The sequence below is a fragment of the Manduca sexta genome, unplaced genomic scaffold, assembly GCF_014839805.1.
Source record: "Manduca sexta isolate Smith_Timp_Sample1 unplaced genomic scaffold, JHU_Msex_v1.0 HiC_scaffold_3025, whole genome shotgun sequence".
Lineage (NCBI taxonomy): Eukaryota > Metazoa > Arthropoda > Insecta > Lepidoptera > Sphingidae > Manduca > Manduca sexta.
This window is the reverse complement of record NW_023594049.1, coordinates 3700-17288: the sequence shown is the minus strand read 5'-3', so window position 1 is coordinate 17288 and position 13589 is coordinate 3700. Positions and strand designations below refer to the sequence as shown.

Here is a 13589-nt window from a genome sequence, read left to right as displayed (position 1 = left end):
TGATTGTTGCATTATTTTATGAATGAACAAAAATTATTTACGAGTTTTATTTAGTGAAAACCTTAAGTTTTCCAATGGCAAAATTTTATCTAAGTTCTTTAGTATATTATTTTGCCCGGTCCAGTTGCCTAAGGTTCAATTGTGATAATACAAATACTAAACTTTACATTTAGGTAATCTAATTATGTCAAATTAATAATTACGCAAAAATAATTCAATTACCTGCAGCTATAAGTCTTCGGGCAACATCAGTGTGGCCTCGTTGACACGCTAGCGACAAAGCTGTGCAGCCTTGAGAGTTCGTCATTTCTAGATCTGCTCCAAACTCGATAAGAAGCCCAACCATGGACAGAATCCCTTGATATGAATACATACACAGCAAAGGAGCGTTTCCAAGACACTCGGTAATTTGGTTTGGAGATCCACCGGCCAACAACATAAGGCGAGATACTTTCACATTGGGCGTGTAAATATTCCTCAAATTAGCAATCGCTTCACCAACATTTGCTGAGCTTGTTGCTACCATCATAGCTTGTAAATCTCTAGGGCATAACCCTAGCTGTGCAGGTCCCAAGTTTCTATACATGTGAGCTTTCAGAATGTGATGACCGAGCTCCATAGACTTCTCGGAGTCCAGTGGAGCTTGAACCCTAGATAATCTAAAGGCGATGCCACAGTGACCAGCTCTCAAATCACATAGAAATTTGGGGCTCTCATTATCATCTCTTCGGATTAACCATTCCCTGAATGAAGGGTGGAAAAACATGTACGTATTGTCGATTCTCTTTACGAGGAAGTCTGTGAGGCTGTCGAATCTGTGGCAAAACTCATCCCAAGGCAGGAACGTGTTCACTAACAAAGAATTCACAGAATAATATATCTCCACCAATGTAAGAGGGTATAAGGCCGCTAAACACACGCTGAGAATGTGTGTGACCTTCTCAAAAGATTGCACAGTTGGAAAACGCAGATTGAACTGCAACAAGAATATCTGGGCCAAGGATATCGGCACCACTTTGTAATTAGTCGACTTCACCACAATATGACTCCTCTCTAACAAATCTAATATTAATTTTAGGAACAAAAACGAGCCTTGGCTCAAGTGGAGGACATATTGTGCGAACTTCATCACCGAATTGTGTACTCCTTCCAATTTTCCAGTTGATGATTTTATGTTGGTCTCTATTATAGGCGCTGCTTGGACTCTAGTGTTGAAATATTCCAATAAATCTTTGTTGACATTATCGGACTCGTCTAGACTTAATCTCGCGTAGGGCAGTTGTTTTGTTAAGTCTATGAACTGGGTCCTGACTGTAGCTACAACTTTGAGCCACGAGGGCATTTCAGCCACATGTCTTGCGAGGAACGAAGCGATCGTGTGACCGTGGTCTGGTCTATGGTACTCGGCTTCGCAGAGACCATCGACAAGGATGATGCTGTTGGTGGAATCTATGCTTCCATTTCTTCGGAGGAAGATAAGGGGCTCGATTATCCCCCTCATGAATGCCAGATCTGCGTCAGCTATGCATTCCTTTAAGGATAAACATCCAAGGAGATGTGGTTCGCTTAGGAGATACTCTCTGTATGCTTGCAGTCTCGGAGCTTGGCACAGTTGTGCAGCTAGCGAATGGACGAATTCACCCACCAGGCAAGTACTGTTGTTATCGGCCTGTAATAAAAAATATATATATGTGTGGAAAATTAATTACTAAATAATTTGTGATTGTTTTAAATGTTGATAACAGAATTAACATATAGGTGTGAGAAGCAGTGGTTATTCAAATATTTTTTTAATTAATGTATATAATTAATTTTATACACTTCATAATAAGTAACAATTATAACTTATTATATTCATAAAAGCGCAAATGACTTGTTTAAGTTATGACATTCCCATTATACATCTTTGGATTAAAACTATAATATAGAATAACAAAACTGCCAAAACTTCAATCAATTACTTACTTGACAGAAATGATATGCAACGACATGGGAAGCCAGATGGGTGAACATGCCGGCAGTCATCTCCTCGGGCAGCATTTCCTGATATCCGACTGCTCCCTTAACTCTTCATACTCGTAGTTCCTCTTCCTGCCGAAGCAGGAGTATTCCACCAGCTGCAGGATCAACGCCGTCTTTCCTGTCCCTGGACATCCTGACACTAGGATACCTATTGAAAGGAATAACATTAAATATAGGATTCATAATTATGATACATTGCGGAGTTAGATGAGAACAATTGAGATTTATTTAATGACACTATTCAGAAAATGAAAATATTGATGTTGGATTTTCTATGATAGATGTTAAAATTTGTTGAAAAATTTATCAATCAAAATCATTTAAAGATTTCGTTTTCGAAATAAAATAACTTACTAACTTAAACTGAAAATCAAAGATACCAACCCGAGGCACTGGATTCGAGAGCCTTTCCATGTCCCTGATGAGCCACTGTCTGCCGGAGAAGTGGCCGCGGTTGTCTGTTGACGGCACTTCGAAGAATAGTGGCCGCAGCGTCAGTTGAGGTGATGGGTGGACTGTAGAATACAGAATATAAGATGTAATCAAAATCTTACGCACAAATATCAACATTGAAGCTTTTTCAATCTAAAATCTTCTAAAAACTTACAAGATACGAAGAAGATAGAATTATATAAAATAGCATAACCATAAACCAACGAATTACACGCTACACAGGATACATACAAATGAAAATTTTCTGAGTTTTTTGAGGAGTTGATAGCGCACAATATAAGCAAACGGTGGTAGTACACATAATACATATAGTAAAGTATTTATTCTAAGCCTTTCAACGTTTTGATTTTATCTTTTGCTTCTTACCTTTTTTGATCTCAGAAGAAGTGGAAGACTGTTTACTGCTGACCCTAGCAGACCGTCGAGCGGCCGTTTTCTTCCCTTGAAGAAACCACTGGACATTCGCGTCAGCTCATCTGATCTGCCGCTTTGTAATGCTGTAATAAATTGACATCTTGAAATTATGGATCAACTGTTTTTTTATCTGTTAATGTACACTAAGTAAATTTATGTTTATGGGCGAAGTTAAGGTTTAATGATCCTTTGTTAATGAAACTAACACATGAATAGAAAAACTATTTATAGCGATTGGAAACGATGAGGGCTATGTACGCTTATCAAAGAAATTTACAATTGACGATACGTCTTAGACATCCTTTCATCGCCCATAATCACTAATATCTTCAAGAACAATAATTTAATCACCACTACCTTATAATAAATAATTACCTTATAATATTTTTTAAATGTCCGTGACATATTTTATTTTATATTGACTCATTGAATTATCAATGTGTAATAGACGCACCGACCGATCATTTTGTTGCATCAGCCTTAAAATTTATAATCTAAATTATATTGACTGAGATCTATGACAAAATATGAAATGAAAATATTATGTTTGTAAATGTAGGCGTATGCACGCTGTACACCGTTTCATAGTTTTATAAATTTTTAGTATTATTGTTTTTCGTTAATTTTTATTTATTGCTAAATACTTTATGTGGATTTTCTCCGTACTTTTACGGTGATGTGCGTGTATTAGCTTATATAATTAATCAGACTTTGTATAGAAAAGACTTATTAAAAAAAATATATATTTAATAACAATATTATAAAAGAATGGACAATTGATGACAAAAATAAAGCCCGGAGTTTCTTTCTGCCTTTCTTCTTCGGGTAGTCATCGCTTAGGTAGTTAGTGAAAGGCTGGTAGGTTAGCTAGGTTAGGGCTTTTATTGTCCTCACCGGTGAGGATCGCGACGCGTTCTCTCTTATTGCTTATTCAAAAATACATATATACATCATTTTATTTCTTCTTCCCTGCCAGCCCGAGCTGGCTTCTTTGTTACTAGGTATATTTTTCATTTATTTTATTTTCAATATAAATTGCCTTTATTTATATAAGCTAATCTAATTAAGTAATAATTAAATGTTCTCATGTACCTTGACTTATCATAAGTGCAACCATGTTCGCCTACGTGATGAATTAAGCATTTTTATTTTTTTTTTATTTATTTTTTTTAATATTCACTTACCATTAACTGAATGTCGTCTGCTGCCCGGACTTGATGATGAGCAGTTGCTGGCCGCTGATAAGCTCATGGACGCTAAGGAGCCGAGGGAATCCCGTCCCAGAGGCGTTGTGGCGTCCACTTCCGATGAACCAGTGAGGGTTGACACCTGATAATACACGTGCTGGTTGATTTTATATTTTGGAATTCTATACTTATGAAACTTACAATGGTGCTACTTGCCTGATGAGAAATATCATAAAACAACGTCACCATCAAGATATTTAATTACATAATATTCATTACTATAATGTAATTTTTGCCACACAATATAATTTTGTCGTATGACAAAGAAATCAACGTTAGATTCCTTAATAACCTATCAACTAATACTGATTGAATTCCAGAAGACCATCAAATACGGAATAAAGCAATCGAAGTTATACTTACCGGGCTAGTATTATGAGAGGCGAGGGTATGAGCGTCAAGGGATGCCAGGGAAGTGCAGCTGTCTCTAGCCTTGTTCCTGGACCCTCGCCCATCCCTGAGCAGCAAGCCAAGCCTCATGTACAGGTCATTCTGCCGCCGCGACTCGTATCCTTGCTTGATGTGACCACCCTCATCATCTGTAAGAGATAATTATTACTATCATATTGGTTATCAGTGTTGTATAGTCTACTGCGAAAGAACATGACAATACGCTAGTTGATGCAGACGTAGATCTATTCTAATTTGTAAGGCCATAAAACAAAAACCAAAGTACCTACGAAATTGCACACTAAAGGCAAAAGAAATGCAAGGCCATAAAGTTATGCTGACAATAAAAAACACTCATATTTAAAATTGGCAATAAGTTTACAGCAACGAATGGAAGACATTTTATGACATTTATTTTGGTTTCTTATTCTTTTATGTTGGTAGTTACGCGGGGCATTAGTGTTAATTTTTTTTCTGTTTATAAAATTTCCGTCCTAAACCACACTTCAAACCAATATAAAATACATGCAAATTCACTCGTGCATTATTCACACACAATAATAATATAGAAAAAAACTATCTACACATATATTAACTACAGCAAACCCCTACTAACTTTGAAAGTATTGGCTACATTTTTTTTAATGAATAGGTTTTTTCATAAAGATTTCTAACTCTGGAAATAAAGCTCATTGTCTATCAATTGTATTTCCCTATTGTATGTAAACAACATAAAATAGCGACTACATGTAACCCTCGCTTTTATAGTAATCGAAAAAATCCATAAATTACCTCCTACATACATTTGTTCTTCATTGTTTTCATGAAAGTTACCATGGGAAATAAAAATTCACATTTCTTTTTGTTTTTACGATCCATATTTGGTTTTTAAATCGCCTTACCGATCTCTAAGCCACATTGTATGTTAAATTAGAAATTACATTTTTATGCTACGCCGGGAAGTGAATTAATTAAGCGAAATTAACTCTTAATGTCTGTCCCACGGGGTTATTAGTCAACTGGCAATTAAATGTACCAGTTGTTACGCAAGTGGTGACTGGTGACCTAGCAGACAGGAATTTTGGCTTGTCATATACATGACACTTTAAGGTGTTTTTGTTTTTAGTTTGTTTACTTGTTTGAACGCGATAATCTCAATTAATACTAAACAGATTACGTGCCGCGATAGCCTAGTTGGTTGTGAACGGACAGCCGAGACGAATCTCTGCAGGGTCAAATTCCACCTTTAACTTTTCTAAAAAAATAACAATTATGTGTGTATTCTTTGTGAATTATCGCTTGCTTTAACGGTGAAGGAAAACATCGTGAGGAAACCTGCATACCTAAGAAGTTCTCTATAGGAATTTCGATGGTGTGTGAAGTCTACCAATCCGCACTAGGCCAGCGTGGCAGACTAAAGCCTAATCCTCTCATTAGTAGAGGAGGCCCGTGCCCAATAGTGGCACAGTATATAATACAGGGCTGATGATGATGATGACTATACAGATTATGATTTTTTTTTCACTAATATGTAGCTCATTTACAGTACATTACTCCTGAGTGTTATAGACTACTTTTATCTCGGGACAACATTTCCCCTGGATAAAATTTTCCCTCGGACGTAGTCGCAGGCGAAAGCTAACAATAACTTGATTAGTCTTACTCTATACTTCGCGAGCAAACTCGCATGCAAAAGCTTTATATAACGAAGGTCAAGACTGAAGCCGCGGAAGGCCAGTCCTGCGGTGTAAGTGGAGATGCGAGCCACCTGCGGAAACTATCGCGTCGTGGGAACCACAACTGTTCCGTGACAATAATCCCTGCCAGCCCGAGCTGGCTTCTTTGTTTACTAAGTATATTTTTCATTTATTTTATTGTCTTTGTTTATATAAGCTAATCTAATTAAGTAATAATTGAATATTCTCATGTACCTTGACTTATCATAAGTGCAACTATGTTCGCCTACGTGATGAATAAAGCATTTTTATTTTTTTAATACGATACTCGCTTTACGTGGCCAGCGAACACGCGACTGTCATGTAACAGATCTAGGTATTGTTTTATTGGTTTAACGTTGCTAAATTCTTAGCTAAATTAAACCATATATTCGTCTTTATCACTGATGACACTGTGTCAAAAATCATCCATGAATAACGAACGACTATTTTCAACAAAAGTCTCAGTTTTACTTTTCTGATTGTTCATGAGACATTTTGATAGAGCATTTAGTAATGCTATGTCAAAATGACCCTGTATAATTATCCCTACTAATTACTTTTATATATGTTTTTTTTACAAGTACTTCATGGTATGACCCTTTGTCTGGAGTGATCGTAGATGCTAACTATTTTAAACAACTCCATAATTTTGATTTATAAAACGCTGTAAACCTGATTAGTACCACGCCTCGTTAATCTAAAATTATCCTATACATATTTTACATTTTTTTTTAAATCGTAACACACTTGCTTAAAGCCATAGATAAAGCATGTACAGTCAGCCTCAAAATTAGCTGAACTAATTCAAAACTGTATAGGCTTCTACGCATTAACTTCAATTGAAATATTATTTTTCTGTATCAAAAATAAACTTAACCTTTTTAAATTTATATTCAGTGACAAATTATAAGGACGCAAAGTTTAAAGGAAATTTGAAATTTTCAATATGTTGACTGTACCATGATTCTCGCATACGAGAAACCTATCAACTAGTGACTTGAACTTTGTTTACTCATAAGCAGTAACAATCGCTGCTTTAGTTGCCCGATTCTCGGAGTGGACAAAGATCTATTGTTGGTGAATTCGCTGGAATAACAGTTTATGATACGCGGCCATTTAAATTCCGGGAAAGATACTATTGTTCTACTATCAAAGGATGGAAAGCGGTTGCGTCTTACATTTATTGGTTAGATCAAGTGGATAGAGATAGATGAATCAGTGAACGATGATTTACAGTGATGTAAATCTGTTCTTTAGGTCAAAGTAATTTTGGAGCGTGATTTAAGATTGGTAATATTATTAGCAGGTTTTGCTGTACAGGCATGAAAGACTTTTCTGGGAACAAAAAGTACCTGGCCTATATTTACGATATGATCTGTATACCAAATTTCATCTAAATCTGTTTACGGATTCATGCGTTTATTACTGATCCATTTTTAAATTTTATTTTTATTTATTATATTAAAAATATTATGCAAAAATATATCTGATAGACTCGCCCCCATTACATTAAGTGACGGAATACATATAGTGGATAGTGGACCAGTTGCTGCCTACCCCATCAAGGATTAAAGGTGTGAGTGTGTGTATCCAAAACAGCAATATTCCATCACTGAAATAAGTTTGAAAATCGTTTTAATACTGCTAGTGGTAGTATATATTTAGGCTCGGATAGCGACCACCGTACACAAGGTGTTAAAACCCGCCAAAGTGGCCCACGTAAGTGTTTCACGTTCCGGAATCAGCCTGTGTATATCCGGTTCCAATTTTCAACATAATTGTGTCGACTGCAAAGGGATAATCATCTCTCGTTAGTCGATATTCTATTGGACCCCACTCCACTTACCATCAGCTGCAGTGGCATCACTTTGCCGTGTCTAAACAAAATTACTTCCAAAGACTTCTTACAAATAAACCAACGCTCTCTTTCTTCTTTATAGATGCAATTAAAAACGCATCATAAATATGTATACCGAAGTCAGCAAATTGATTGGTTCACTCATCCGCTGTACATTGTATAGCCTCATTACTCGTGTAATTGATATGATTGTTTTCGGATGAGTCTTATGGGAAGACTGACAGGCTTCCCGTGGGATCCTGTCATTCTGGAAGGAAAAACTGTATCACGGCACAATGGTTGTATGATGTCTTTTTATAGAGGTTTCGAGCCTGTGTTCTAAGTTTTGATTTATGATTTCACATGTAATTATTATGGTGTAAAACATCAATAAAATAGTTATATGACGAAGAGATATGGCGAATACGATTGGCGATTCTAATATTTAGTAAAGATACGTTTTTCAACCACTGCGAACAAATGTTAGATTGTTATAGAAAATTACTTTCCTAAACTTATCATCCTATTGGGTATTTTCTAGTCCCCAGTAATATAACTTTTAATTATAATGTAGTGATTACATACTCTGATTTAAATCCAACCATGTTCTATTAAAGAACACACAAATATTCTTCAACCCATTATACCTTCACTAGACTAAAAAGGTTACATTAAAATTTCTGGATTCGTTACAGCATAGAAACCATATCAAACACTACATTAGTACCTGGATGTGGTGAGCTAGCCACAAAAACTTTCTCCCACGCCACAAGACTACGAAGTCATTGTCAGCACAGGAAATTGTCTTTACTTTACTAAACATCCGGGAGATCTATAAGAAAAACTTGAAGTTGATGAAACCAAAAATTGCGTGTTTGTTACTTTGATGTTAATGGGTGGAGTTGTTATGTCTGTATTATTTTCATCATGAGAGTTTGATCGTCTCCCCATTAATTTCTATGAAAATATTTATTCCTTACTAGCTTTTGCTCGCGGTTTCGGCCGAGTGAATGAGTATTCCGAGATGAAAGTCACGCTATATATTGTTCCGGGATAGAATTTAGCTTATAACCTTCCCAGAGTCGTAGACTATCTCCATACCAAATTTCATGAAAATCCGTCCAGTAGATTTTGAGAAAATCTATAACATCCAGACAGAAAATGGGACTTTGTTTTACAATATACATAAATTATCAGTTCTGAACTGATTACTGTTTTCCTAATCAAAGATAAAAGGTGACAGAGAAGAATGTAAAGATCCAAGGGCAGATTCCATTTGTAAGATCGACTTGATTAACGGCAGTCCAGGTCTGCTGTTGGTAATCGATAGGGCAGAGAGTCAGAAAAGTTCTGTTCTATTATATGGTTAACTAGATTATCTTATCGTTCTATCATTATTGTATCAAAAACGGAGAAGTTAGTAATATCCGTAGGCGCTCCAAATATAAATATGAAATTAAGCGAACTGATGATTAAAATGTTGCACATTTGATACAGGGTTTATTGACATAAGAACTATTCTACTTTCATTTTAATTGTATTTCTTTTTTTTATTATTTGCTTACGACACACTATCCAAAATTGGAAGTGAATTAACAAAAGAAATATTGTTCAAGTATTGCCAATTTGTACAGTTTTTATATATTTTTGTTCGTAGCTGCGAATGTCGATAAATATCGATACAGCTTAAATGCATTCTTTCTACAAGCAATAAAAACTCAACACGAGGCTCACAATAATAAAATTAACGTTTTTACGATGTTGTATTTTTTCATTTTCTGTTTAATAGCTACTTAAACGATCGAGGAAGCTGTGCCAATATAATTTTATAAGTACATTGATCTCTGTGTTTTTATTTCTGATAAGAAATTATCGTTACGTAAACGAATATTTATTTTAACTAGTCATCCCTATGATTGGAATTCGATTGTCGAATTTAACATATTTGTATTTAATATACATAAATTTTATTTTTGTGGTCTCCTGTATATAAACTTTAATTATTCTAAAACTCCTTCGTGCGCATGTGCTTAATAGGGGTTACAAAGTTTTAATTCAAGTATTTATATAAAATTCTCAAGTCATATATTTTAGGATTAATTAAATGTACGAAAATTTTTAGGCATATATGCAATATAATTAAAATTAAAAAAAATAATTAAAAAATATATCAAATATAATTAAAAAAAATAAAACATTAATTGTGTAGGGTTCCCAGATCAGTCTGTGTATATCCGGTTCGAACAGTAAACACTTGATCCCACGTCGCTTACTATCAGGCGAAGTAGAATTAGTTTGCTGCGACCGTTTAAAAACGTAACATTCTTTCTTATCCTCCGCTGTTACTTTTATTCAAAAATAAATAGTCTACTTATTTTGTTCTTCAAAAAGGCAAACAGACGTAGTCTCAAGCAAATACAGTGAATTAATATAGCGAGTGTCCGAGGGCGGTTCTCGCCTTGTTCTCATTTGACAACAATACGACTAGCGACGGCCTTCGGACTCCTACAATCCGCACTAGTAAGGTTTCTTGTCAATGAATTAATTCCATTTGCGTTGGCATTGCCGCGAATGCGTTATTCAATTGCTAGTCGAGCGTCGTTTGGTTGGAGTGTTGCAAAATGTAGCGCATCTTCTTTGTTTATTGCTTTAAGCTATGTTTATTTCATACTAGTAGTATAGAATACGTTTGCTTCTATTTGTAATATGATAATATATCGTAGTGACAGCAAAAATAATAGTTAATTGTGACGACATATTGTTGAACTGTATCATCATTTGTGACGTAAAATATATTCAGTTTAACAGTAGATCAGAATATTTTTTAATCTTCGCTAACAATGTTGAAGTTGCACTTAAAATTATATTTATTTACAAACATGAACTGAAATCGTCGCTACCATATTAAAACTGGTTGGTTGTAATAAAATATCATAAAATTCGTAAAATTATTGTGCGCATGCGCTGTTAAGTAGGTGAATTACTTTACACGCTTAAAGCCATTTATAATTTACGAATATGGTGCATAAAATTCTTAATTTTACATATGTGTTCAAAATAAATATTAAAACCCTTATTGGTTATATAATACAATCATCCTTTTGAGCATACACAATCATAATACAAAATCCAATCAACCCAAATGTTTGTAATAAGATTTAATAACAAATGCATGCAATATATTTTTTTTAATTATTTCAACTATTAACTAGAGATGGTAATATTTCCAATTATAATCGATATGATTTGTTATCAATCCCCTTATTATCGATGTGCATCATACGTGATTGTGTGACATGCAATGTTACGAATCATTTCAAAATTAACGACCTATCAATACTTATCAACAACAGGAATACGGTAAATGATTTTATGAAATGTAGTTGACTTCGACTTGTTCGTATTTAAGCAATAATTTTAAATAAATTTCGACCTCGAAGGAACGTATGAATTCATGTTTAGAGTACATAAACGTATGGTAAAAAGTTTGTAAGAAAATAATACAACAACATTGACTGAAAATGTGAAATACCTTAAAATATGCACAAAACAAAAAGGAAAACAATTAATAAATAAGCAAGAAAACCACACATTCGTAAACACGAAATAAATCAACGAATAAACACAAATCATCAAGTTATTTAAAACATACGAAAACAAACACACAAATGCAAAACGATAATCAAACAGTGTGTCAGATGGCGACAACTGCGAGATGTATGCAAACAGGCAATAAGATGTGCAGGAATCGAGCGACATCCGTGCTGAATCGAATGCAAAAGAATGTGGACTGAATACCGATGCTTCCTCTAAGGGGGCAACGATCGGACACAATGTGTATCGATTTGTAATTATCAATCGGAATGTCACATCTCTATTTTAAATCAAATTGAGTTGAACGCAATATATCGCCAAACACGCTCCCAAATTAAACGGGCAGCTTTAATATACTGTTAATAAATATCGATAGAGATCTCACGTTAATCAACGGTAATTATTTTTGAATTTTAATGCCGTATTAGCGTAGTCGGTAGCATAAATCAAAATTAATTTGACGCGGCCGTAGAAGGCACGGAATACAGTCCACATTCCGACAAATTTTAGATCCGTGCCTGTCAGTTGGTTGAGGCCTTGCGGCACAGACGAGTGTGCCGTCCACAGCGACCTGATCTTATTGAACACCAAGCTGTGCCACGCAGCACTCCTCGGACCTTCCTCTGGCAACCCTGTAGGATAACATCGAACGCCCAATGAAGACAATGGTGCAACATAACCTTACTACACCTATCGATTTAGCCGACTAAAATCGATTGCAATATAATCGATTAATAATTGAAAAAATCGTTTAATGACATAAATAATAACTTTAATATCAGCAGACAGATTAAGAACAAACGTGAATGTGTTGCCGTTGTAAATTGTATCTAATAGATTATTCAATAAGCCCAGCTGCAAAGTGTATATTTCAATTACTCAAGAAATCGGCTGGACCGGAATGATTAATAATTATAGGAAACACTGCTGATCCTTAGATAATGTTGGCAGCCTGGCTGTCTGCTGTTGCAAAAGAATTTGTGTTCGGCTAATAAATACGCTAGACAGAGAACCGGTCCCGCGGAACCCCTACGTACATCCGGCGGGAGGGCGTGGGCGCGCCGTGTCGCAACTGTCACTCACCGATATTTACGACGTATGGATCCTCGGTTTACGAAAACTCACGAATGGCCCGGCTCTCAATGGGATCGCTTTACCCAACAAGGCATCAATGAGAAGCGGTTTGCGCTAGCACCTTGCGCAATAAATATGGTACCGCGCGACCCACAGATATGCAAATACTCACCGGAGAGCGGCACATGGCTGTCGTGCGAGTGCCGCGCGCGCTGCCCGAACGGACTGCGTAGCGACTTCGGGCTGAGGAAGAATCTTCTCCTGGTGTGCGGCGGCGTGGGACAGCTCTGCGCGAGGTTGGTGGGTTGTTTCGGCGGCTTGGGTAGCCTCAGTGGCGACTGCCAGTCGTCCTGGCGCTGCGGCGACGGCGTGTACCGCTCCATCACTGGTCGCCGAGCCTGGCTGCTTCTGGCGCACAACGGACACGCCTCATTCCTGAACATGCAGGAGTAACACCGCTCATGCCCGCAAGTGTCGATCAGCTTTCTTTTGCCTTTATCAAAGGGCATGTTACAACTGGGGCAAGTTGTGGCGCCAGTTTCGCTGTCCAGTAACTGTCTTATCGCCGCCAAGTCTGTAACAAAGTTATATTTATCGTTTAGTTAAGTGGAACGTGGAGATGTGACAGTTTAGTGGTTTAGCTGTTACTTTGTCGTGTGAGAGAGCGGTTTTCGATAGCGCTGCACACCAATCAGCGTTTAGAAACTAGCATTAGTGACGTCAGCGGTCTATTACTTTAAACATTCGAGATTGTGTAGTGGAAGATAAGTACTAGTAATACTTCATACGTTTTCTATTATTTCTATACGATGGTAGATGAGAAGCTATTAGCGTTTTGCA

General features: G+C 36.3%; 1 pseudogene; it reads right to left on the bottom strand.

Annotated features, from left to right (window-relative positions):
- Window positions 1-199: 199 nt before the first annotated feature.
- LOC119188512 lies at window positions 200-13351 on the bottom strand (annotated as a pseudogene).
- Between the last annotated feature and the right edge of the window lie 238 nt (window positions 13352-13589).